Source organism: Schistocerca serialis, chromosome 2, assembly GCF_023864345.2.
Source record: "Schistocerca serialis cubense isolate TAMUIC-IGC-003099 chromosome 2, iqSchSeri2.2, whole genome shotgun sequence".
NCBI classification, from domain to species: Eukaryota; Metazoa; Arthropoda; class Insecta; order Orthoptera; family Acrididae; genus Schistocerca; species Schistocerca serialis.
In genome coordinates this window covers 1031112422-1031137902 of record NC_064639.1, presented here as the reverse complement: position 1 = coordinate 1031137902, position 25481 = coordinate 1031112422, and positions in this window count along the sequence as shown.

The following is a 25481-nucleotide window of genomic DNA, read 5'->3' as shown; positions in this document are numbered from 1 at the left end:
CAGTAATATGAATGAGATATTTTAACATTTTGTCCTCAGCTTACTTTCTTCTATCAATACACTTACGTCAGAACAGATTCTTAGATTAAAAAGGGAACAAAGTAAGATTACTTTAATTTCATTGTAAGAGTTGTTACCCATCCATCATCATCTGCAACAGAGAAACGAGAGCTGTACCAGATTATTAGCACAAACGTGAATGCTGTAGCACAAACTGAGGTGCGATTTCATTGGTAACTTTGCTCAGTCTCTCTCGTATAAATTCGTATTGCGTAGTAGATGCCTGCGATAAGGGCTTGCGCAGTGTGCGTCTACATATGAGCGTGAAATAAGCCTATGTATGGTACCACGGGGTAGTCAGTGCCTGTAGAACAGCATCAAGATGGCTACAGAGCTTAACGTATGTGTCCGAAAGAGGGATGTCTATAAAACATTCTCTCATGACCTCTGTCCATGAGGTGATACGGAGGAGCTGGCGATTTCATTCGGGTCATCTGAAAGTAATTTGACGATCGGACTATTCCGTTCCTTGGGGATCTCGACCTCAAAGATGGATAAAACTAGGAGGATTCAGTGAACAACACGGTCTAGTAGTAACGGCGTCCTGAAACGATTGATTTTTTTTTTTTAAGTGTGTGCTTGTCCATAGCCTCAGCAAGCTCAGTGTCAGATGGTAGCATTCAAAGTATTGAATTAAAGTTTCCACACAATTCCTATGCCATTATGCCTTTGGCAAGACTGATAAAGAATGGAAACGAGATAGTGACAACTAGAGAAATCGTAGAAGAAAGACAGTTAAATGAGGTAAGTACCCTCTGTGCAACAACTATGTGCAAAATGGGTGCTAAGCGAATCTTAGTTCACCTTCCCTTTATCTTTGGTGACTCTCGTTCGATATAGACTTGAACGCGATTAAATTCGAATCTCCATGCGCAACAGATATAATTACACAACATTGGCAATTGAATCTTACTCACTGCAGACGTATCGCAATATCAGTGAGCGACACCAGAAAATAGTGAAGTAGATGTTTCCCTGCTGTCAGTTACTGAATAGTTCAAATGGCTCTAAGCACTATAGGACTTAACATCTGAGGTCATCAGTCCCCTAGACTTAGAACTACTTAAATGTAACTAACCTAAGCACATCACACACATCTATGCCCGAGGCAGGATTCGAACCTGTGACCGTAGCAGCAACGCGGTTCCGGACTGAAGCGCCTAGAACCGCTCGGCCACAGTGGCAGGCAGTTACCGAATGTTGTGAAAATAATATCACCTAAGAAATGAAGTTTTAATCTATCTCTGAACGGTTTGCCACTTGATTGATTGTAGTCTCTGGGCGATTTTATAGGCCCTTGCATTGGTTTATTGTATCTGGAATTGTGATTTTAATTTTTTGACGGATCTAGATGAATGCTGTGACGATATTCAAATTACACAACACTTAACGTATTAGGTAACGAGCGTAAAACATTTTGCATCTCAGAAGACTAGGATTTTGCGACAACTCTTCTATTTTTAAAATAAGAATTTAAAAAAGCTTGATGTAAACTAGCTTTTATCGTTGACAAGTACGATTCATCTTATGGTCACATTCGTCAAACCCCGAACAGCGTACATGAGACAGTATTTATAGAAGGTACAGTCACATTATGTGACCAGCTGTCAAAAGTCTGAATAACAATCTCTTGCAGTGAGAATGCGCAGGAAGAAAGTCGCTGAGATTCTGGAAGGTACGACAGGGATGTGAAGCTTGCCGAATCCAGTGCTGTGGCCATCTGCGCTATGTTTCTCGGTTGAGGATCTACATCTACATCTACATACATACTCCGCAATCTACCATACGGTGCGTGGCGGAGGGTACCTCGTACCACAACTAGCATCTTCTCTCCCTGTTCCACTCCCAAACAGAAAGAGGGAAAAATGACTGCCTATATGCCTCTGTACGAGCCCTAATCTCTCTTATTTTATATTTGTGATATTTCCGCGAAATATAAGTTGGCGGCAGTAAAATTGTATTGCAGTCAGCCTCAAATACTGGTTCTCTAAATTTCCTCAGTAGCGATTCACGAAAAGAACGCCTCCTTTCCTTCAGAGACTCCCACCCGAGTTCCTGAAGCATTTCCGTAACACTCGCGTGATGATCAAACCTGCCAGTAACAAATCTAGCAGCCCGCCTCTGAATTGCTTCTATGTCCTCCCTCAATCCGACCTGATAGGGATCCCAAACGCTCGAGCAGTACTCAAGAATAGGTCGTATTAGTGTTTTATTAGCGGTCTCCTTTACAGATGAACCACATCTTCCCAAAATTCTACCAACGAACCGAAGACGACTATCCACCTTCCCCACAACTGCCATTACATGCTTGTCCCACTTCATATCGCTCTGCAATGCTACGCGCAAATATTTAATCGACGTGACTGTGTCAAGCGCTACACTACTAATTGAGTATTCAAACATTACAGGATTCTTTTCCCTATTCATCTGCATTAATTTACTTTTGCCTATATTTAGTGTTAGCTGCCATTCTTTACACCAATCACAAATCCTGTCCAAGTGATCTTGTATCCTCCTACAGTCACTCAACGACGACACCTTCCCGCACACCACAGCATCATCAGCAAACAGCCGCACATTGCTATCCACCCTATCCAAAAGATCATTTATGTAGATAGAAAACAACAGCGGACCTATTTGGGAACCAATCCCATATGCTCGTACCTTAGTTAGGAGTCTGGAGTGGGGCACCGAGTCATACGCTACCCATGGCGCGAACAGTCCGATTGTGGTGGTCCCACAGGTTCGCGATTGGGTTTAAGTCCTATGAACGTGTTGGTCAGGGGAGTTCGGTAAAATCATCCTTGTGCTCTTCGAACCACGTACGTTCACTGTGAGCTGTGTGACGCGTTGCGTTGTCCTGCTAGTTGATGTCATCGTACCGAGGAAAAAACAAACTGCATGTAGGGGTAGAAGAGGTCCCAAAGAATAGATGCTCACTTTTGTTGATCCATTTTTGCTTCCAGAACGACGAGGTCACCCGGCGAATACCACGAAAACGATCCCCAGACAATAGCGCTCCCTCCTCTGCTCTGGATCCTTGCCTTTCAGGCATTTTACGCCGTGCAGGCCAACGCCCATCTGTCGTATGGGGCTTAAAACGTGATTCATCTGAAAAGGCCGCCTGTCACCAATCTGTTGACGTCCAGTTGGGGTAATGGTGTGCAGATCCCAGTCTTCGTCGCAGATGAACAGCAGTCATCAAGGGTGCATTAACCGGGCGCCTGCTGCGGAGGTTCCTACGCAACAATGTTCGCTAAACTGTGGTTGAGGAGTCACCATTGGTAGCCCCATGCTTCATCTGGGCGACCAGCTGCTTAACACTTGCACATCTTTTCGCCCTTATACTTCACCGCAGCCGTCGTTCACCGTGTCATCTAGGGCCCGTTGTGTGCCACAGTTGCCTCGGCACCCGCTTTGTATAGCTCCATTTTCTCATGCATGGTGTATACGAGGGTCACTTAAAAAAATGCACACTATTTTTTTTAAATCCATCTTTTATTCTACATGTTTGAAAGTTTTACAGTGCGTAGATACATCCTTTAGGAACAATATTTTCATTTCTCCACATAATTTCCATCTCTCTCAACTGCCATACGCCATCTTGGAACCAGCGCCTGTATACCCGCACGGTCAAATTCTGGACCAACCTGTTGGAGCCACTGTTTGACAGCGTGCACAAGGGAGTCATCATCTTCTAACCTTGTTCCACGAAGAGAGTCTTTCAGTTTCCCAAAGAGATGATAGTCACATGGAGCCAGGTCAGGACTGTAAGGCAGGTGTTTCAGTGTTGTCCATCCGTGATTTGTGATCGGTTCCATGGTTTTTTGACTGATATGTGGCCGTGCATTGTCGTGCAACAGCACAACATCCTGCTTTTGCCGATGTGGTCGAACACGACTCAGTCGAGCTTGAAGTTTCTTCAGCGTCGTCACATATGCATCATAATTTATGGTGGTTCCACTTGGCATAATGTCCACAAGCAAGAGTCCTTCGGAATCGAAAAACACCGTAGCCATAACTTTTCCAGCAGAAGGTGTGGTTTTGAATTTATTTTTTTTCTTGGGTGAATTTGCATGATGCCACTCCACTGCTTCCCTCTTTGTCTCTGGTGAGAAATGATGGAGCCATGTTTCATCACCTGTCACAATTCTTCTAAGAAATTCATCTCCATCATACCGTTTTTCTTGTTTCTTTGTGAGCCACTGTCAACATTCTGGGAACCCACCTGGCACTAACCTTTTTTAACGCCAACACTTTCAGTATTCTGCAAACACTTCCTTCCCCTACCCCAACGTAGCGTGACAATTCGTTCACTGTGATGCGTCTGTCAGCAGTCACCAATTCGTTAACTCTCTGCGCATTGTGTGGAGTGTGTGCAGTACGATGCCTGCCACTGCGAGGACAATCCTCAATATTGCCGTGCCCGCTTTCATCACGTAACATGCTTGCCCACCGCCTAACTGCACTGCGATCGACAGCAGCATCTCCATACACCTTTTTGAACCACTTGTGGATGTTTCCCACTGTCTCGTTTTCACAGCACAGGAATTCTATGACAGCACGTTGCTTCTGACGTTCGTCAAGTGTAGCAGCCATCTTGAAGACATGCTGTGACGGCGTCACTCACTGGAACAGGTTGAACTAAGTTTGAAAACAAGCGGGAAGGATGTATCTACACACTGTAAAACTTTCACACATGCAGAATGAAAACTGTATTTTTACAAAAATAGTGTGCATTTCTTTTGGAGTGAGTCTCGTAATAACCACGGCAGCATGCCAACAGTTTACAAACTTAGCCGTTTCGGAAACGCTTCCACCTTTGGCCCTTAAGCCAATGATTATAACCTTTTGGACGTCATCTAAATCGCTCTGTTTCCGTATGACGACAACGACAGCATTGTTTTCCGCGTCCTCCAGTCTTCGACATGCTTTATACAGCCTCCCTGGTCAGTGCTACCACCTGACGTCTGTGAGTAGTTATTCACGTTGAAGTCGAACCTTGGCGATGGTCACGTTATTGTGACGAGACCCGGTCGTGGTTCATGGTTCACAAATCCCATTTGAGGCTCCCTGCCTTCAACGGGCACAAAAATTTTATTTCCTGCAACTATTGTCTGCATGTAAAAATTTAAAATCCTCTTATACTCTCCTCATTAAGGGGAGACGGAAGGCAATTTTTATCCCTATACTGCCGATGCTATTTTACCCCTTGAATAAGAACACTTTTCAAAAGAACTATAAGTGATAAAACAATGAAATTTTTACTGCATATATAGAACATATATGCCTCAATTTACAAATAAAATGAACATAATACCTCCCATGGTTTTGAAGAAAAAAATTTTTATTCTTTCACTAATAAAATTTAACTTTTTGTACATTAATAATTATAAAACAGTTTCTGATTGTTTGGTGGTTCTCAATTTACTTGAAATAACTTATTACCATCTGTAGTACAAATTGACCAAATTTCATGTTTCTAACCCCATTAGATTATCAAATAACGCTACCTGAAATTAAAAAAAATGTAGTTTTGAGAAAAATCCATGTAAAGTTTGCAATTCTAGTACAGTTATTGATGAGAATTACTTACCACTAATATTTTACTGCACGATACTGAGCATCATCTGAATCATACTGATCTTCTTTTCTTCTCTTGGTCCCTCTTCTTTTCTGTCTGGCTTCTTTTCTGCATTTTTAATTAGCAATATCTGCTTCGCGGTTTCTCTCTTTATCTATTTGCACCTACGATTTTGCAGTATTTCCACTTGATTTTATGCCCAATAATTCCAAAGCATCTAGTTTCCTAATTACACCATCATTGAAGCATAAAAAGGCATCATAAACATAAAATTTGAGGGCTGTGAGCTGAACGAATACAGTTTTCGGTAACCGGTTCTAACTGACAGAATTCACACATTCGTTTAAATTTTGTGTTTTCCCATGAAGACATTTCTTCAACAAGGTATCTTTACAAAGGTCTCTAAATATGGGCTTAATTTCATTCATTATTGATGCAGGTAAAGAATGTTTGTCATCATATCTGGCACTTCTCCTGTACTTGCACCAAGTGCCAGGATCATTCGGGCAAAGACCGTGCGTCAGCAAAACCATCATATCTCGCGAAAAAATGGTCGTATTTATATAAAACAAGAACCGTTTCACGCAGGAAAGACCAGTCATATCGAATATGCTAAAACCTAAAAATCGAATTTTGAAGCCTTCCGCCTTCCCTTAAAATAGTTATAATCTTATGTTAAGGATTTCGTACAATAAGACAAATATTATGGCTACAAACGGTGTATATGCCTTAAGGCAATGTAACTTACTGCGCGCAAATACTAAGATTAAATATTTGAGAATGATAGCACTTAGTGACTTCCAAAAAACTATAATAACAATTTGAACCTTTATAAAAGTGTTTCCCACTGACACTCCCACAAAATAATGAAGGGAGAAAAGTTTATCGTTTACTACATTTTCGTTGTTCTCGCAGTGAAATTTCAGCATCAGGCATGCCGTTTTAATTTATTGCTTCATTAGTACTAGCTCTGTTCCCAACAAATTATTCAGACAGTATCCACGCATACCAGTCTATGTACCTGCAAAGTTGTATCATTGTACGACAAACAGTTCGGGAGACACTACGTCATAAACAATGAGATGTGTGAAAAACTGGCTATTGCTTAAAATGGAGGGCAAATTACGAAGATTACTTTCAGCCATTGTTTATCAGCGGAAAAATGCTCCTGTCGGAGCATAAAAGAAGCGAATACGTTCCTCTTTAAAAGAGTGACGTGAAAATAGGGGAGACAGCTGCCTCAATACTTATTCCACCTTCCTCGCCAAAAATTTTGTCATGCGATCATATTTGCGCTCTTTTAGCATAGAACATTCTAAATCTTGTCGCCCATTCTCTCTTCGTAGTTAAGCATTCATACTCAGACTCCCGTCTCACTACCGCTGTCTTTATGTCCCTCCCACTGCCTCCTATTCCTCCCAATGAATTGCAGTATTTTCCACTACCACTGTCTCCTCTGACACTTAACAATGCATCATTTTGTCTTTCTCTCCCTCTGCCACTTTCTCCATCACACCTCGACACTCAAAAATTTGGGAGGGGGGGTGTTAAACTTATTTTTCCACTTAAAGCTACTTGTTCAAAATTTTGGTCCAAACTGCGCTCTCCTCTGTGCTTACGTGTTAAAGTTCTGGGGGCGTCCCAGGCCATTGTATGGTCCCCAATCATCTCCATTTTTCATTTCCACAGTCTCCTCTCTCTTTTGGTCTCACTGCCATTGTCTTCATCCATCTCTCTTTCTCTTTAATTGTCATTATTTTTCTCTCACCGCCCTTTCTCTTTCTGCTCCACTAGCACTAACTCATCTTCCTTCAACCGTCGCTGTCTTTCTTCTACTCTCTCTCAGCGCAAGCGAGGGAAATATGTCCGCACGCCAAATTTTTTTGGTGATGAAGACAGAATGAGAACTGAGGCAGTTGATTCCCCACTTTTCTGTTGGAGTCTTTCCACCCCGCAACTGTACACCAGGGTCAGTCTGAGCTTGGAGTCTGTGCCTAGAGATTTTTGTTTGTCACTGTCCATGCGCCTGTCAGAGTCGTATCTAGACGTATCAAGAGTCCCATATCATTCCAACTGCACATGCCCCACACCATTACAGAGCGTCCACCAACTTTAACAGTCCTTTGTTGACATATAGGGTTCATGTATTCATGCTGTTGTCTCCATACCCGTACACGTCCATCCGCTAGACACAATCTGAAAAGAGACTCATCCGACCAGGCAATATGTTTCCACTCGTCAACAGTCCAGTGTCGGTGTTTATGGGCCCACGCAAGGCTAATGCTTTGTATCGTGCAGTCGTCAAGGGTACACGAGTTGGCCTTCGGTTCCGAAAGCCCATATTGATGATGTTTCGTTGAATGGTCCGCACGCTGACACTTGTTGATGGCCCAGCACAAATCTGCAGCAATCTGCGTAAGTGTTGCACTTCTGTCAAGTTGAACGATTCTCTTCAGTCGCCGTTGGTTCCGTTCTTGCAAGCTCTTTTTCCAGCCGCAGCGATGTCGGAGATTTGACGCTTTACAGGATCCCCGATATTCACAGTACACTTGTGAAATGGTCGTACGGGATATCGCCACTTCATCGCTACCCCGGAGATGCTGTGTCCCATCGCTCGTGCGCCGACTATAACACCACGTTCAAACTCACTTAAATCTTGATAACCTCCCATTGTAGCAGCAGTAACCGGTCTAACAACTGCGCCAGACGCTTGTATTCTTATATAGGCGTCGCCTGTTTGTATATCTCTGTATTTGAATACGCATGCCTACACCTGATTCTTTGGCGCTTCAGTGTAAATTCAGAACCGAGTGAGACCTAGTGGACGACGGGTGTTCGAAGTTGTGAGATATTGTTGTTCCTTGAAATTGACACAAATATTTTTTGAAGGTTCGCTGTGACCTTGAAATATACATCGTTTAAATTTTCTGTCGCTGAGTGCGAAGCACATTTACGTGAAAATGGCAAGTAGAAATGATATTTTACTAACAGAAGAAGGTATAGGGGAAGCGTTGTTAGAAGAACTCAATCGTGAAAGTGACGTAGGTCACTTTCCTGACGAAAGTGATTCTGAAGCTGACGCTGCCTCAGCAGTTATAGACATTGCCGAAACTGATCAGTCTGCCGAATCTTCAGAAAGCGATGAGGAAAATACAGTCGTCCACAGTAAGAATGGTCATTTTTGGAACACAGCTGTCTCTAATAGAAGAGGCAGACCTGTTGCCGGTAAAGTTTCAATCCGTTTTCCAGTTGTTGAAGGCAATGCAAATAATGTCAAGTCAGAAAAGAAGCGTGGAATTTACTGATAGACCAGTCAATTGTGGAAATAATTGTCATATTCAGCAATCAAAACATTTAGGGTGCTAGTGTACATGGTTCTGTTCAGAGCTTTACTCATGTTACGACTCAGGATGAGATTCTTGCTATCAGAGGCTCACGTTACGCCGGGAGACTACCCAAAAGCAGTAAAAACTGAATGTGATTTATGGCACGAAGATGCTCGGATAATAAAGTTTCGTGCAACAATCAGCCTAATGCGCTTCAAGTTTCTCACAACTTGCCTTAGATTCGATGATAAAAGTACAAGGGCAGAAAGACAACAACTACATAAACTAGTTTCTGATAGGGAATAACTGCAAAACATTATATAATACGCATGCTTACTGTACTGTAAATGAGAAAGTTGTAGGTTTTTGAGGCCCTTGTCGCTTCAGGGTGTGTATCCCACAGAAACCAAATAAATATGGCATGAAAATTGTAATGATGGATGATGCCACGGCATATTATATGGTAAATGGTGCAATGTACACTGGTACAATACAGAAAGAAACAAATGAATCTGTACCGGAAAATCATGTGTGAGAACTTTCTCAACTTATTTCACGGTACAAAGCGAAATCTGACCATGGGCAACTGGTTCACGAATGCACCAATAGCAGATCGTATGCTCGTATCTTACAAACTGACAGTTTTGGGCACGCTCAGAAAAAAAAGCGAAACAGTGTCTTGATTTGTTTCTAGAAAAACCCGAGGGAACATGTCTTTATGGTTTCGATCAGAAGAAGACCCTCCTGTCTAATACATCAAGAAAGAATAAAGTAGCCCTGCTTTATTGGACCATACCCGGACGCATCACTACTGATGAAGAAACTGGAAAACCACAGATGATGGTTATGTACAACATGACTAAAGCAGGAACTCATACCTTTGACAAGCTATGCAGCACGTCTTTCGTGGTGAGACAAACAACACGTATGCCGCTTCGCCTGCGGTTCGCCATAGTGGACCAGGCAAGTATCACTGCAATGATTGTGTACAGAATGGCCAATCTCTGTTGTAAGGATTCGAGACAGCAGTTTCTGAAGAATCTCTCTCTAGCTCTGTGCAAACCATTCGTCGAAAAGAGTCCCACTTCGAGGTACGCAAATAAGAGTGACGAGAAGAATTTTTCAAGTTTCTAGACACTTCTGAAACTTCATGTATTGTAACTTCAAAGTGCAATGGGTGTTTCCATACACCCATATGCATAGGACAGGAAAAATTCATTTGGTACGCAGTAAATGCAACAAATCTTTCCGCCCTCAACACAATACTGAATTATACGAAAAGTGTGGAAATAATAAACGAATGAATGAATGGATTTATTAAAAATTGAAAACATCTTAAAATATTTGTGTAGAACGTGTATTTTATTAAACGAATAGCTCTTCATCCACGTAACCTGCAAATAAAATCGTTAGAGCCGGATCAGTTTCAAGTTTCATTATTGAAAGGCTTCTACGACAGTTTCTTTCTTTGTCACGAATTTCGGATGCATTAATGCTAACATTGATTGAATAATTGCATGGCATACGTGAAATAAAATGGGTTTAGTATGTGACAGGCCAGTTTCATTACAAAACGTTCTATGTTCAGGCAACTGCTGCAGCAAATAATTGAGGATCACTGTGAATTTAGTGCACAGCTCGCATGACAGTTTCAGATGTGTACACTAATGGGGTTAAAAAGGAACATATTCGCCTATACGAGGGTTGGAACTTAAATAGTGGCAACTATTTATTCACAACCGATATAAAAGAGTCACATGTTTGCACCTGTTACTGTCCTTCAAAGTAGTCACCAGCGTTGTATAGAACCCGTTGCCAGCGATGTGGAAGGTGTAATATACCGTTAGTAGAGCCTGTTGTGTTGGTGGTGCGAATGGAGCGGCCTACTGCCTGTCGAATCTCTGGACCAATTCCGAAGCGAATGTCGCGAAGTGATTCCTTCATCTTCGGAATCAAATCCGAAACAATCCGGGGAGTATGGTGGATGGTACAGTACTTCCCATTCCCATCGACCGAATAGAGCAGCCACAGCTTGCGCTTTATGTGCCCGCGCATTGTTGCGCAAAATGATGGGTGAGTTGCGCAGAAAGTGTCGCCGCTTCTTTCGCAAAGCTGGTCGCAGGTGATGCTCCAAAAACGAACAGTAACAATGTGCATTGATGGTCTGCCGTGGAGGAAAGTAATGCGTTAGGATAACACCATCACAGTTGTACACGAGAATTACCATAACTTTAGACCGCTCCATTCGCACCATCAACAGAACAGGCTCTGCTAACGGTATACTACGCCTTCCACATCGCTGGCAACGGGTTCTACACAACGCTGGTGACTACTTTGATGGACAGTAACAGGTGCAAGTCCTTTGTATCGGTTGTTAATAAATAGTGCCAATATTTAAGTTCCAACCCTCGTATTTTGTTCCGACAGCTGCATTTTTTTCGCTGGTTCCCTCCTTTTCTCTTCTACAGCAGGGTGTGCTGCTTATGTAAAACGAATCCTATAGGTTAGCAAAGTTTTGACAGTTTATTTACATGCATCTACATATTTAAATATTTTTTTACGCATTAAACACGAATAAGTGCGAGTAATACAAGCGTAAAACGAAATCGTTCGCTTTACATTTTTTCCTGGTTGCTCACCGGAAACTCCCGGCTTACGATTTGTACTTTAAAAGAGGAAAAAATGTTGTTAGAAATATTTTACAGCGTTTTCAGTCCTTCCAGTTTTACACAACTTTTGGCAGTCATTTTAAGTTCTTTTAAGGCATGTTAAGAGCCTTTTTAGCCCATTTCTTGTCACTGTGGTACCACTTCGGGCGTATTTATAAAGGCGTGAAAAGCCCATTACACACAGACAGCGCGTCGTAAAGTTTTATTGGTGAAAAGTGCAAACTAAGAACCTAGTTTGGTGATCTCAGAACCCTTGTGATGAACCTAGAACCCTTGCCATGTGTTTGCTACGTCACTTAAAACTACATTTTCGCCTCAGACAGCATATTATGTGCATATTTTGCGTCATAAATCTTCTGGGTCTAGGTAACGGATTACAGCATCCGAGAGGACGTCATCTTAAGAACATATGGTAAAAATATCGGCTATTTGCCATGAACAGAACTTACGGAAACGGTCATCGCCACATTGGGAACCTTTGGTACCCAGAAATAATGGTATTTAGGGGTGTCTTGATAACGGATACAGATTTTCGAAAAGTTTAATTTCTAAAGAACGTGCAATTAAAGCTTGAGCCGTTTGCTATGGGTAGACAATTGCGACCCACGGTGTAAAAACGGTTAAAACAGTTTTTTGCAGTACTTCATAAATACGGTAAGTTTGAACCTCTGGATCTCGGTAACCGATAATGATTTCGAAAAAAGTTTCTAATTTACCCTATAACATAATCTTAAGAAAATATGATAAAAATTTTGACGATCTGCCATGAATAGAAATTACAGAAATTGCCATCGCCACGATTGTTACATTTCGTACCCAAAAATTATGTTTTTTCGTTTTTTTTTGGAACCGACAATGAACAGTGTTGCTATCTATAAGACACGAAAGGTCCATCCAAGACCGCACCCAAAGTAAGGGAACCAATCGATTTTCTCAGTTTGTCATTGGGGCTTACTGGCACTAACATACACTGATGGGAAAAAAATTGGACACCAAGGAGGATTTGCGCGACACATAAAAAGTGGGTAGGCATGTTTCAACATTCGAAAGATGATGTCTATTCAAATTTCGCATCAGTCGCCAGTATGAAGATACAAATTGGTTTGCTTTAAGTACACGCTAAAACGATCGTGAGTTACTTACCTTTGAGATTGGACGTGGTGATTGACGTTAGTAGGAATTGCCCTTAAGGTGACAAAGACGTCATTATCAACGCCTCACTGTGTTTAAACGAGGTCGTGTAATGCTCTACTAGAAGAAGAAGATGCCGTGTGGCTAGGGCCTCCCGTCGGGTAAGCCGTTCGCCTGGTGCAAGTCTTTCGAGTTGACGCCACTTCGGCGACTTGCGTGTCGATGGGGATGAAATGATGATGAAAGACACACAACACCCAGTCATCACGAAAGGGGATGTTCCTTCTGCGATACTGTAGAAAGACGTGGCGGGAATAATAGGCACTGTAAGTGATTGTTGGCAGCGGTGGCCTCGGGAATGTACGGTCGCAAGGAGGCTGTGGTCCGGACGGCCAGGTAGCATTACCGAGAGGGAAGAGCATCCTATTCGGCGTTGGCTCTGGAGCATGGTACTGCATCTACAGCAGCAACATGAGCAGCAATTGGCACCACAGTGACACAGCTAACTGTTACAAAGCGGTTACTTCAAGGACACCTCCGAGCCAAACTTCGTGTTGCGTGTATTCCACTGACATGGCGTGCAGACGATATATATATTTTTTTTTTTCTCAGTAAAAAAATATCTAACCTCTGCTTGAACAAGATGTATGGTGTGGTCAGCTGTCTGAAAAGAGCAGAAAATGAATAATACTCTAACGAACGTTATTCCCATTCCTGTAACTCAGATCTTGGGTCTCGCTTAGCTAGCGAAAATATTGATACGTGCTGACAACAACCTACAGCATTCAATAACAGCGGATAGCTGACTATTACTTTCAAAAAGGCTTCCTAACATTCGAATTTATCTTTGATGTTAGCATGTTTATCTTGAGAGAAAAGCTGTCCTTGCTTTTGGCAGTCTACATTTTATGTCCGTTTCACTTCTGGCGCCACCAGATCGTTCTTTAAAACCTATATAGCAAACCTCCCCTCCCCCTGCATCGCCTGACTTAATTCAACTACAGTTTATTATCCTCCTGTTTATATCTATACATCAAAAGAGCGAAAAGTTTCATCTGCACATAACATTTACCGCGTGTTAGCTCAGGAAGCTTTGCCAATAAATGCGAACAGCGTCTGGTGAAGGAAGTTTTCGATCTGCAGTGCACTTCAGACAGCAAGAAACAAAATAATAATGTTAAGTACACCTGGATAATCGTCTTGAGCGTAGGTATGGTTCACGCAGTGCCCAGCCTGATTGCTCATAAAGGCGTTATTAGTATGAAAATATTGGTATACTCATATGAGTATTACTGTTGAACATACAGGATGTTACAAAAAGGTACGGCCAAACTTTCAGGAAACATTCCTCACGCACAAAGAAAGAATATGTTATGTGGACATGTGTTTGGAAACGCTTACTTTCCATGTTAGAGCTCATTTTATTACTTCTCTTCAAATCACATTAATCATGGAATGGAAACACACAGCAACAGAACGTACCAGCGTGACTTCAAACACTTTGTTACAGGAAATGTTCAAAATGTCCTCCGTTAGCGAGGATACATGCATCCACCCTCCGTCGCATGGAATCCCTGATGTGCCGATGCAGCCCTGGAGAATGGCGTATTGTATCACACCCGTCCAGAATACGAACACGAAGAGTCTCTACATTTGGTACCGGGGTTGCGTAGACAAGAGCTTTCAAATGCCCCCATAAATGAAAGTCAAGAGGGTTGAGGTCAGGAGAGCGTGGAGGCCATGGAATTGGTCCGCCTATACCAATCCACCGGTCACCGAATCTGTTGTTGAGAAGCGTACGAACACTTCGACTGAAATGTGCAAGAGCTCCATCGTACATGAACCACATGTTGTGTCGTACTTGTAAAGGCACATGTTCTAGCAGCACAGGTAGAGTATCCCGTATGAAATCATGATAACGTGCTCCATTGAGCGTAGGTGGAAGAACATGGGGCCCAGTCAAGACATCACCAACAACGCCTGCCCAAACGTTCACAGAAAATCTGTGTTGTTGACGTAATTGCACAACTGCGTGCGGATTCTCGTCAGCCCACACATGTTGATTGTGAAAATTTACAATTTGATCACGTTGGAATGAAGCCTCATCCGTAAAGAGAACATTTGCACTGAAATGAGGATTGACACATTGTTGGATGAACCATTCGCAGAAGTGTACACGTGGAGGCCAATCAGTTGCTGATAGTGCCTGCACACGCTGTACATGGTACGGAAACAACTGGTTCTCCCGTGGCACTCTCCATACAGTGACGTGGTCAACGTCACCTTGTACAGCAGCAACTTCTCTGACGCTGACATTAGGGTTATCGTCAACTGCACGAAGAATTGCCTCGTCCATTGCAGGTGTCCTCGTCGTTCTAGGTCTTCCCCACTCGCGAGTCATAGGCTGGAATGTTCCGTGCTCCCTAAGACGCCGATCAATTGCTTCGAACGTCTTCCTGTCGGGACACCTTCGTTCTGGAAATCTGTCTCGATACAAACGTACCGCGCCACGGCTATTGCCCCGTGCTAATCCATACATCAAATGGGCATCTGCCGACTCCGCATTTGTAAACATTGCACTGACTGCAAAACCACGTTCGTGATGAACACTAACCTGTTGATGCTACGTTCTGATGTGCTTGATGCTAGTACTGTAGAGGAATGAGTCGCATGTCAACACAAGCACCGAAGTCAACATTACCTTCCTTCAACTGGGCCAACTGGCGGTGAATCGAGGAAGTACAGTACATACTGACGAAACTAAAATGAGCTCTAACATGGAAATTAAGCGTTTCCGGACACGTGTCCACATAACATCTTTTCTTTATTTGTGTGTGAGGAATGTTTCCTGAAAGTTTGGCCGTACCTTTTTGTAACACCCTGTATAACACGTCAGCCTCGGTTGCAAATAGAAACCAATCTTTACCTAGGTTTCAGCCAAAATAATTTGACCTTCAGAAGCTAGTGGCACTAAACTATTGCATGCCAAAGTTTGGGCGTGTCAAGTATAAAACTGTAGCACCGTAGTCCCCAGTCATAAATCTACATTACTTAGCTGGAGAGAAGCAGCAGGCCCCATTGCGCGAACGAGCTCTCGCGGCCTACCGACCTCGTCTGCGCAGTGGGACCTGATGTTTCTCTTCAGCTAAGTAATGTAGATTTATGACTGGGGACTACGGTGCTATAGTTTTATACTTGACATGGACAAACTTTGGTATGCAATAGTTTAGTGTCACTCGCTTCTGAAGAAGGTCAAATTATTTTGGCTGAAACCTATGTAAAGACTGGTTTCTATTTGCAACTGGGGCTGACATGTTATATGTTTAATTATCACAATTGCTGACGGGGCTGCACGACGTTAAAAATTCTTAAATTACTGTTGAGGTCTAATCGTTGAAGTTTTGGGCTAATCTTAATTTCAGCCCATACTGAAAGGAATCTGAACTTCTCACACTTTTGCGTACTTCGTAGATTTCGTAAACATTACGTCGTCTGGCAGCCAGAACATAATGCAGACGTGCAGGAAGCACTCCATTGTTGTACAGCATCAAATTCTTTAAGCTGTAGGTTGTTCCTTACAGCGAGTCGAAAATAAAGAAATCTGAAATTTAGAGAGCACAGTTTCTGGCGCTAGACTGGTTTTCCGGATCCTGTCATGCAGGGTTCCAGCTACGAAAACTCGTTCTTCTTGTCACTAGAATAGACAAGACTTTACAACGTCTTAAGCTTTATTTACAAACTCTCTTGTCACAACAGTGATTTGTGCATGTGGGACTGATTCATCCTGCTAAATTTGCTTACATTTTGTTCTCATATCGATTAAACATTCTGAATCATTCCCGCTTAAGATATTACATTGAGTTAGTAAACAAAACTTTTTTTTTATTCCAAGAAGCTCGTTTCATGCGTAAGGTAACCCTTTTCTCGTCTCTCACGATGCGAGCCATCTACCTCAGCTACGATTGTGGCCATGAGAGAGTGTTTACTGCAGTAATGACTTGTAGTCGGAGTTGTAAACTACTCACTTTTTTAAAACAGTAGCTGCTTTCGAAATCAGTTCCAATTTTCCCCAAAAACTGACCTTATCACTTCCGTTGTCTAACACTTGAACTGACCTGCTAATTGTCGCAACTATTTGGCGAATGTTAACCTTCTGTGTCACCAATCTCCTGGAAACCTCGAGGTGCAGCCATAGTCGTCTGTTTCACGAATACCAACAAAACAAGACAAAGTCTCTGAACAGATTCGAAGTAAATATCAGTGACAGGAATCTGTATTTTGTTCAGTTTCTCGGTATCAAACAAGTCGGGAAAATTACGGAAGCAATAAACAAGCTTCTTAGTATACGTTATATGTGATAAATCTGAAGGTGAAAAATGTGTGAGGGCCCACAACTGTGCTTTCGCCTATTTCTTCTGTTTCGTTGCTGCTTAGATAACCATACACTCGGTTTTTTCCTTGTGAATTCACAATTTAATTTATTAGTGTGTGGCATCGATGTATTAGTCTGTTAGCCATAATATTTCCACATTTTGTGTATGACACAAGATCGGAGGTAGATACAGTCTATTGATGATGGCGATAATGTTAATGATCTTGGTGTAACTTCTATGTACTGCTGCTGAAGCTGGCACAGCTTCGATTTATCAGAATCTGTGATGTTTAAATCCACTGATGCAAGATATTTACTTTCTTTGCTTCATATCAATGTGGCAAAGCGCGCTACCCGCTACAGCATTCTCCGGGTGACACTCTAGCAGGTAAATTTTATTTGAACGATGGAATAGCACTTTGCTTTTATTCTCGTGACAACCTAGGTGTCCAGACAGATAAACCGTTAGTCACACACACGGTACGCTATTCCGGACGACGTGATTCAGCAATCGGCCCAGCCTCTTCCATGACTCTCCGTGCGGAATGTTAACGGAGCTGTAACCGACTAGCTATTAGTGCTGCCTATCTTGTGCCGTACCGAAGGGCGGCCGATACCAAGGTGACTTACCATCTACATCACGATCGGCCACAATTTAAGTGAAACTCACCCAAGCAGTGGGACTACCGGAGGGATATTAAGAAAGATAATTTAATGTGTGCTTGTAGATCCGTGATAACCTTAAATAGCATTTCTTTAATAACAATCAATGGATCAGACACTATGGATGTCATGGTTTCAACCGATATTGCATCAGTGCCCAAACGTAAAACCTTCAAAATTCTCTGCCGACAATGTCAAGCGAGAAAAACTCTCGATTACACTGTCAAAACTACAAATAAAGCAACATGTTTCGAATATATAAACTCAGACTTTAAAAAATATACAGATGATATTGTAAAGTTCAAACTAAATCTTCAATTTTTAAAATTTTTTTGATTGGGTAGCACTGTCAATCAAAGGTGGATAACTGCAAAAGTAATACCAATCTATTAATAAAAAATGATGGAGCCAAATGCGATAACTTTGGAGAAATAAGATTAAAAATTCCAGCATTCAGGTACTATGCTGAATTTTTTAACAGCAGGTTTCATCATTAAATGAAACAATAGTCATAAAGGAGCGAAATCGATTAAAAAAGATCGTTCTTAATCAGATGATAATTTCTCTGTTCAATACGCGATTGAAAAGTACCGGGATTCCATTAGAAAAACTGTATTTGACATTGCTTTGCTAGGAAAATACCTTTTAAAGCTAATTATATACATAGATATAGAAAGTTAATTACATATATAGATAATATAGACTTTGGAAGGTTATCAGATATCGAAAGAATGGAAACAGGGGTTTCAAACATAGCAGCGATGTACAATGAAGAAAATATAGTGCTAGAAATGGACACGCATAGACTAACAGAGACGATACATGCGAAAAAAGATAAAGGTGCAAACTTACAAGTGCTGTTTTCAATACATATTCACAAATTGTAAAACAATACACACTAAAGTTACAAATATAAACAGCCCACAGACTATTAAAATATTTTATTGGGCGATGCGAAAATTATACTGCAAGGATCAGATAACGGTCTTCAAGGAACACTCACGTTATGTCCTGAACATCATTGCTACGCATAGACTAAGAAAACCACGACGGTCCCTTTCCACAGAACAATAATTTTCACTGCTCACTTGAACTGGTATACACATTAATAAAACTTTTTGGACAATATTTTACAAAATACAAACAGAAAATCTGCAAGCAAGCTAGTCTCATATTCTATCAACCTTGGCAGTTCCAGTCCTTAGAAGTGGGTGTAAGACATGACTATCAAGAAGAAATAAAAATACAATCTGCTGAAACATCATTTTTCAGAACAGTCAGTGGATGTACAGGAACAGGCCGTATTAGAAATGAAAACATTCACAAAATGTTAAATGTCAGACAATTTATACACACTGTACAAAATATAAATAAAAATGCTGCTCCCATCCCCAACAAATGTAAGAAGAAGCCCGAAATATTTAATGCGACACCAACCAAGAGGCAAAAGAGATGTAAGTCCACTAAGATAGCAGTGGGCATAGGAAGTCGTAGTCTTATCTAATCTATAATTGGAACTTTATGACGACGAACAAAATATATTTTTGCTATGGGTATTAAACAGTTTTAATGATACATACATAACACTCGCCACAATATACATGTTTTCAGAACTTCGTGTTTCATTGTCCAGATTTAGAGGCATTTAACAGCCAATGTAACCTGGTCGGCACACAAATGACACACGCCTTATGACCACTGCTGAGTACGGTTAAGATGTTGGACGTCTTACATCATCCCCTTTATGACCTCTCAGTGAATGTGGACTGTGGATGAAATTCCTAATTTGTTCTTGTATCCGTATCTTCATCTGTTCTCTGCAGAACACTGTGAAGCGCGTGGCAGCGTACCTTACCATTGTCGCATAAATTAGGGTTTCTTCCTGTGCCATTCACATATGGAGGGCAAGAAGAATGACTGGTTAGACGCATCTGTGTGCGCTGTAACTGAATCGCCACAAGTTGGAAGGGCCTTAGTCAGTCCAATCTAGTTTCGAGAAAACTAACAAAAAAGTAATTACTCTAAACCCATTCTTTCTTGTCAGCTAAAAAATATCAGTAATGTGTTATATTGGTGTGAATATCAAGGTTCGTTTCACAAAAAGGAAAAAAAAGTGGACGCAAAAAGTTTTCAACTCCTATGACCGAGGTCGTTTTAACACGTTTCAAGATTTCCTAAAGTAGATACTGTTTTCTCTCTTAACAACTGCGTTCCGCAGTGGCTTTAATAATAACCAATAATTACAAATTATTGCCACATAAGTTGTTGACCTGTGCTGAAATTTATTATGAGCTTCGCTAGTTCGAATATCGTATAGAACCTTTCAAGCTTTCCAAATTCTTTTTTGTTTACGCTGAAATCCCTGTAACAAGGGAGAAACGAAAAATATCGTTGAATTTTCCCAAATCGGTTACAGTGAGTCAGTGCCACTGGCATTCTCGATACAACACGACTTTTGTTCTGTCCTCATAGCTGTCGGAATATTGGTTTAATTCAGTGACTAATGGAGGAACGCTCTGCAGAAACTTATAAAGTGCACTCTTCGTTGGATCCTTGATTTCTAATGCCTCCACGGCACATACACAAATGTGATAATTTTTTAAATGGCATGAATGTGAAACAAATCAGTTGTCACCTGTCGCAGATAAATGTTTCCTGGACGGGAATCTGTGGGATTTGGACATTTTTCACGTAACAGCAACTATGTGGGGCTGGTCTGTCCCTTCAGATTCTTCTGTAAGCTTGGTATATACTTTTTGGATCCTTGTCTTGTGAGCCATTGCCTGTAGAGTGGCACATCGTTTTACAACATCGTTAACGTGTGGGCTTCAAATTTCACCTTCAGCTCATCACATGTGCAGCAACGGTCTATTTGAGGACGTCCGAAATGCAAATTGAATTTTTCCTCGAAAAATGTTGCATAAGATGACCTTTATCTCGTGATGTTTCTCCTTAAATAAGTCATACATCACTAGAATGTTAAGTCTGGTATCTAAATATTTTATATCTTACCAGTACAATGGCTTTCTTTTTGTGGAAAACTTTCAGTGTGTTGCCGGACAGTTCCTATTTTTTTCTGTTGGAAGGGCTCCTTTGAAATGCTAGAAGAGCTTCAGTCACTGACTGAAGTCCCTATAGCACATAATGTTTTCTGTAGTATATTTTCCACCATAATTAAGCATCTGACTAAGTGCCTGCTAGCATAAAAAGATTCGGCTACACTTCAGCAACACGTCAAAATACTTAACTCCATTTTGAGTATTTCCTGAGGCCCATTTAGCAAGCTGCGATTCAATTAGCCTAATGTTATCTTCGCAGTCTCTACAGAAGTGGTACATAGGGAGCTGTAGTACAGGGCTAGATTCTTCGTTTAATACTGTTTCTTGAAACTCTGCAATAAGGCTTCTGCAGGATAGTTATCGTCTACTTTCAAGCGTGCGCCTGTTCAAGCTTTTCACCGTTTTCCACGACCATCTCCAGTGGGTAAAACAAACCTGTGACCTTTCGTGCTTTCTTTGTATACGTTCAGTATTCATGTGAGTATTATTTAGTATGGGTCCTAGATACTTGAACAGTCTTGAGACTGGGTCCTTCGAGTACGTGTAATCAGCCTCGTTTGTAGACTAACCACGTTCACGCAGTGTCCTATCAATGAAATAAAGTCCCACCAGTTCTTCTTACAGTCGACTCAATGTAACCATTCCCTTTCATTGTTGCGTACAACAATTATTTAATCTCTATATCTTGAAATTAATTCCAAACAGCTGTAATTGGTGATACTAATTTATTACGATCGATTTCGACGCTCTGATGGTTCAAATGGCTCTGAGCCTAGAACTTAGAACTACTTAAAACTAACTAACATAAGGACATCACACACATCCATGCCCGAGGCAGGATTGCACTTTTGGAAATAAGTACTGGTATCGTGCTGAGTCAAATGCTATTCGGAAGTCAAGCATTGTGTATACACTAACTGGTTTGATCCATTGCTTTCAGAAAGTCTTGTGAGAAAAGCACGAGTCTGGCTGCCAAAAACTGATGCTTTCGGAATCCAGGTAGGTTGTCACGGCGGAGATCATTCTGTATCTCATTATGTCTGAGCTCAGATTACCTTTTAACCAACGTTTTAAAAGAGTTTTTTGCCGAAGAAATCGGACGGGAGATTTGTGGATCACCTATGTTTTCCTTCTTGTAGGCGGATGACGGGTATAATGCGTGCTTTCATCCCAGTACAGCGCACAGTGTTTTATTCAAGAGGTTCACAGTATATTTTTTGAGAAAGAGAGGATAGCTCTCAAGCAGCTTACGCGTAGAAAATGATGTAGATTCTATCAAGGCCTAGAGTTTTCTTCAGTATTCGCGATTTTAGCTGTTTCGTGACGCCACTGACGCAGTTACGTACACCATCCATGGTTGCAGTGTTGCGAGAATAGAACTGGGGTGTACTCCCCAGCCTTCCTTTGTAAAGCAACACTGAAAAACGGAGTTCACCATTTCTGTCTTTACTTTGCTCTTGTCAGTTTCACTGCCTACGTCATCCATGAGTGTCTGAACTCCAACTTTGTTGCCACTGATAGCCTTTATGGCTCTGAGCACTATGGGACTTAACATCTGTGGTCATCAGTCCCCTAGAACTTAGAACTACTTAAACCTAACTAACCTAAAGACAACACACACATCCATGCCCGAGGCAGGATTCGAACCTGCGACCGTAGCGGTTCCAGACTGAAGCGCCTAGAACTGCACGGCCACACTGGCCGGCGATAGCCTTTATGCACGATTAGAATTTATTCTGGTTTTGTAAGAGATCTTTCAGTAAGATTCCGTTGAAGGACGTATACCTCTTCCGACAGCCAAATGTATTTAATTTACCATCTCTCTGTACAGAGTGGAACATTTAAAACTCTTTTTGGAGATATCTTGGAAACTACAAATCGGATTAAAAAAGGGTATAATAAAAGTTGTTGGTCTCCAAGGCGGATACCCAATGACAGCAAACTCGATCTCCCCCCCCCCCCACCTCCCCCTCCCCCCTGTTACCCCCACAGGGGGTGTGGAACGGGGGTGAGCTTTCAGTCTGCAAGAGGAAACAGCATTTTATATTGCAGACTCGGATTCTCCGAGAAAAAATTCGTAACTTCTGTATTTAGCATTGTTTTCGTCACGTGATGGATGGCGCTGTAATCGTCAAAAATCAGAATGGGTTAAAAACCGTTGAAAAATGTCGACTACAACGAAATCAATGCCACACATAAAAGTTATGTACTTTTTCCCTCAGAATCCGAATCCGCAATAAAAATGGTGTTCCTATTTAAAATTTCAAGGCTGCCCCCATCTCGCTGCCTGGAGGTGGGGTAGAGGATCGAGTTTGGTGTCATTCGACATCCCCCTTCGAGACGAATAACTTTTATTACAACCTATTTTTAAATCGATTTCTAGTTGTCCAGATATTTCCAAAAACAGTTTTAAATGCCTCATCATGTATCACCCTATGATCTGATTTTGACCTATCGTACAGCACTCGTTGTCTGTTTAGAAATTACTTTACAGAGCCTATGTACCAAGAAGTCTGGGGGCGCGGACCCAGGATACGGTTCGTGGGGAGTCACAGTTTATTACTGCCTTTTCAGACCCCTCGGAACATATAACTTGCTGTCGCCCTCGCTTTTAACGTCTCGCAAATGTGTTCGATTTTTATAATGACAGCAACAAAATATATAAAATGTTTTAATACAATGATAGTAAACTGTTTAATTCCTTTACAATATTTTAGTGTAGTGATTATATTAACAAATACTACTATTATCCGTTTATTTATTTACATCAGTGAATAGTACAGTGCAAGAAACTGCAGTTCAGAAAAGTGTAACCTTTCAAAAGAAGACATAGGAAAATTTAGGAAGTACATGTGTCATGCGATTAATTTAAGAACTAGAGTTGCACTAGTCTCACCCGACTTTGATAACGTCATAATTTACACATCATAAAATCGAAGCGTGCACTTACAGTTATCAGCAGTTCAGTAAGTTCTACGATTTTAAACATTGGTCCGCAAGCTAAAGGTATACGAGCGTTAAATGGTGGGGAGTGCTGTTTCTTTCATCCTCTTCCGCGTGCGTTAGGGAAGGCAGCTCTCCTGGATTTTGTTTCTTGGTGTTGTGTCGTCCCTTAACTACCTGTAGTTCGCTTGTAATCCTTGAATGAGGAACCTTGTCGGGTTTGTTTTTGACAACAGGTAACGTCAGGCAAATGCTTTGTGATCAGGCAGCGTTTGAATGAGCACCGTTACCTGTCCAAAAGGTTCCCTGCCGGCGGCCAGGTCGCAAGCCCTTCCATGTGGGCTGGTGTTCGCTCAAGTAACTGACAAATATTCAATTTTAAAAATCGTTTCTAATTGCTGGCATTCCTTACCAATTTCGAGGCTTATTTTTCAAGCACTTTATTCTCAGAAAGTCAGATGTGTGATTTGGAAACTGATATTAGTAGAAATAAAATCGAAACGATCGATTTATTACCTGCTGCGAGACTCAGGCTTACCCTCTGCGAATACATAGGAACCAGTACCAGCTGGTGAGGAAGTGGAGGCAGCCATCAAGAAGCTGAAGACCTACAAGATCCCTCGAATGGATCTAATACAAGCGTAACTCAATAAAAATGCAGGAAAGGAGTTTGTGAAACATTTCCACAAGCTTGAAGTTAATATCTACGATAGGTGAAAGGTTCCCTGATGATTGGGACTAGATATCATACCCGAAACACGTGAAAGGCGATACTATGATGTGCTCTGACTATAGAGCAATTCGTCTATTAACTACAGCATATAAAATATTCTAAGACATGCTTTTTTATAGGCTTACACCCTATGTTGAAAATGATGTTGGTGACTATCAATGTGCTTTTCGTCAGGGAAGATCTACTGTTGATCAGATCTTCACAATACGGCAAATAGAAAAATACAAAAACATCTGAATTGATACACATCACCTCTTTATAGACTTCATATCAGCCTACTACGGTATTGACAGAAGGGAACTGTATACAGCAACTGCTAATAAACTGATCGCCTTAGTGAAAGGTACTATGGAAAGCAGACGGAGTCTAGTTAATATACAGAACATGTTATCAAGTGCTCCGATCACAAAAGAAGGAGTAAGATAGAGAGACGCTTTACCTTGCCTTCTGTTCAATATAGCCTGGAAAAGGTTATAAGACATGCGGGTATCAGTACAAGAGGGACTACCCGGTATAAATCAGTTCAGGTGCTGGTGTATGCAGACGATATAATTGCAAGAAAGCCAAGACCAATGAAAGAAGCCGTTACAAGTCTTGGAAGAGCTGCTAGAAAGATGAACCTACAGATAAATGAAGGGAAAACTAAGTATCTGCCTATATGTAAGAAAAATTATCCTAATGAGCCCCCATACATAGAAAGTGAGTCATATAAGTTTGATGTCGTGTGTCGTTTCACTTATCTCGGATCAGAAGTAAACTGTAAGAACAATGTTTTCTCTGAAATCCAAAAACAAATATTGTCCGCCAGAAAGTGCTACTATGGCCTCAGAAAATGTCTGAAATCTAAGTTGCTGTTCAAGAAAACTAAAGTTAGGAAGCATAAAGTTATAGTACATACAGTGCTGAAACATGACATTAACAAAATATGATGACAAGCAACT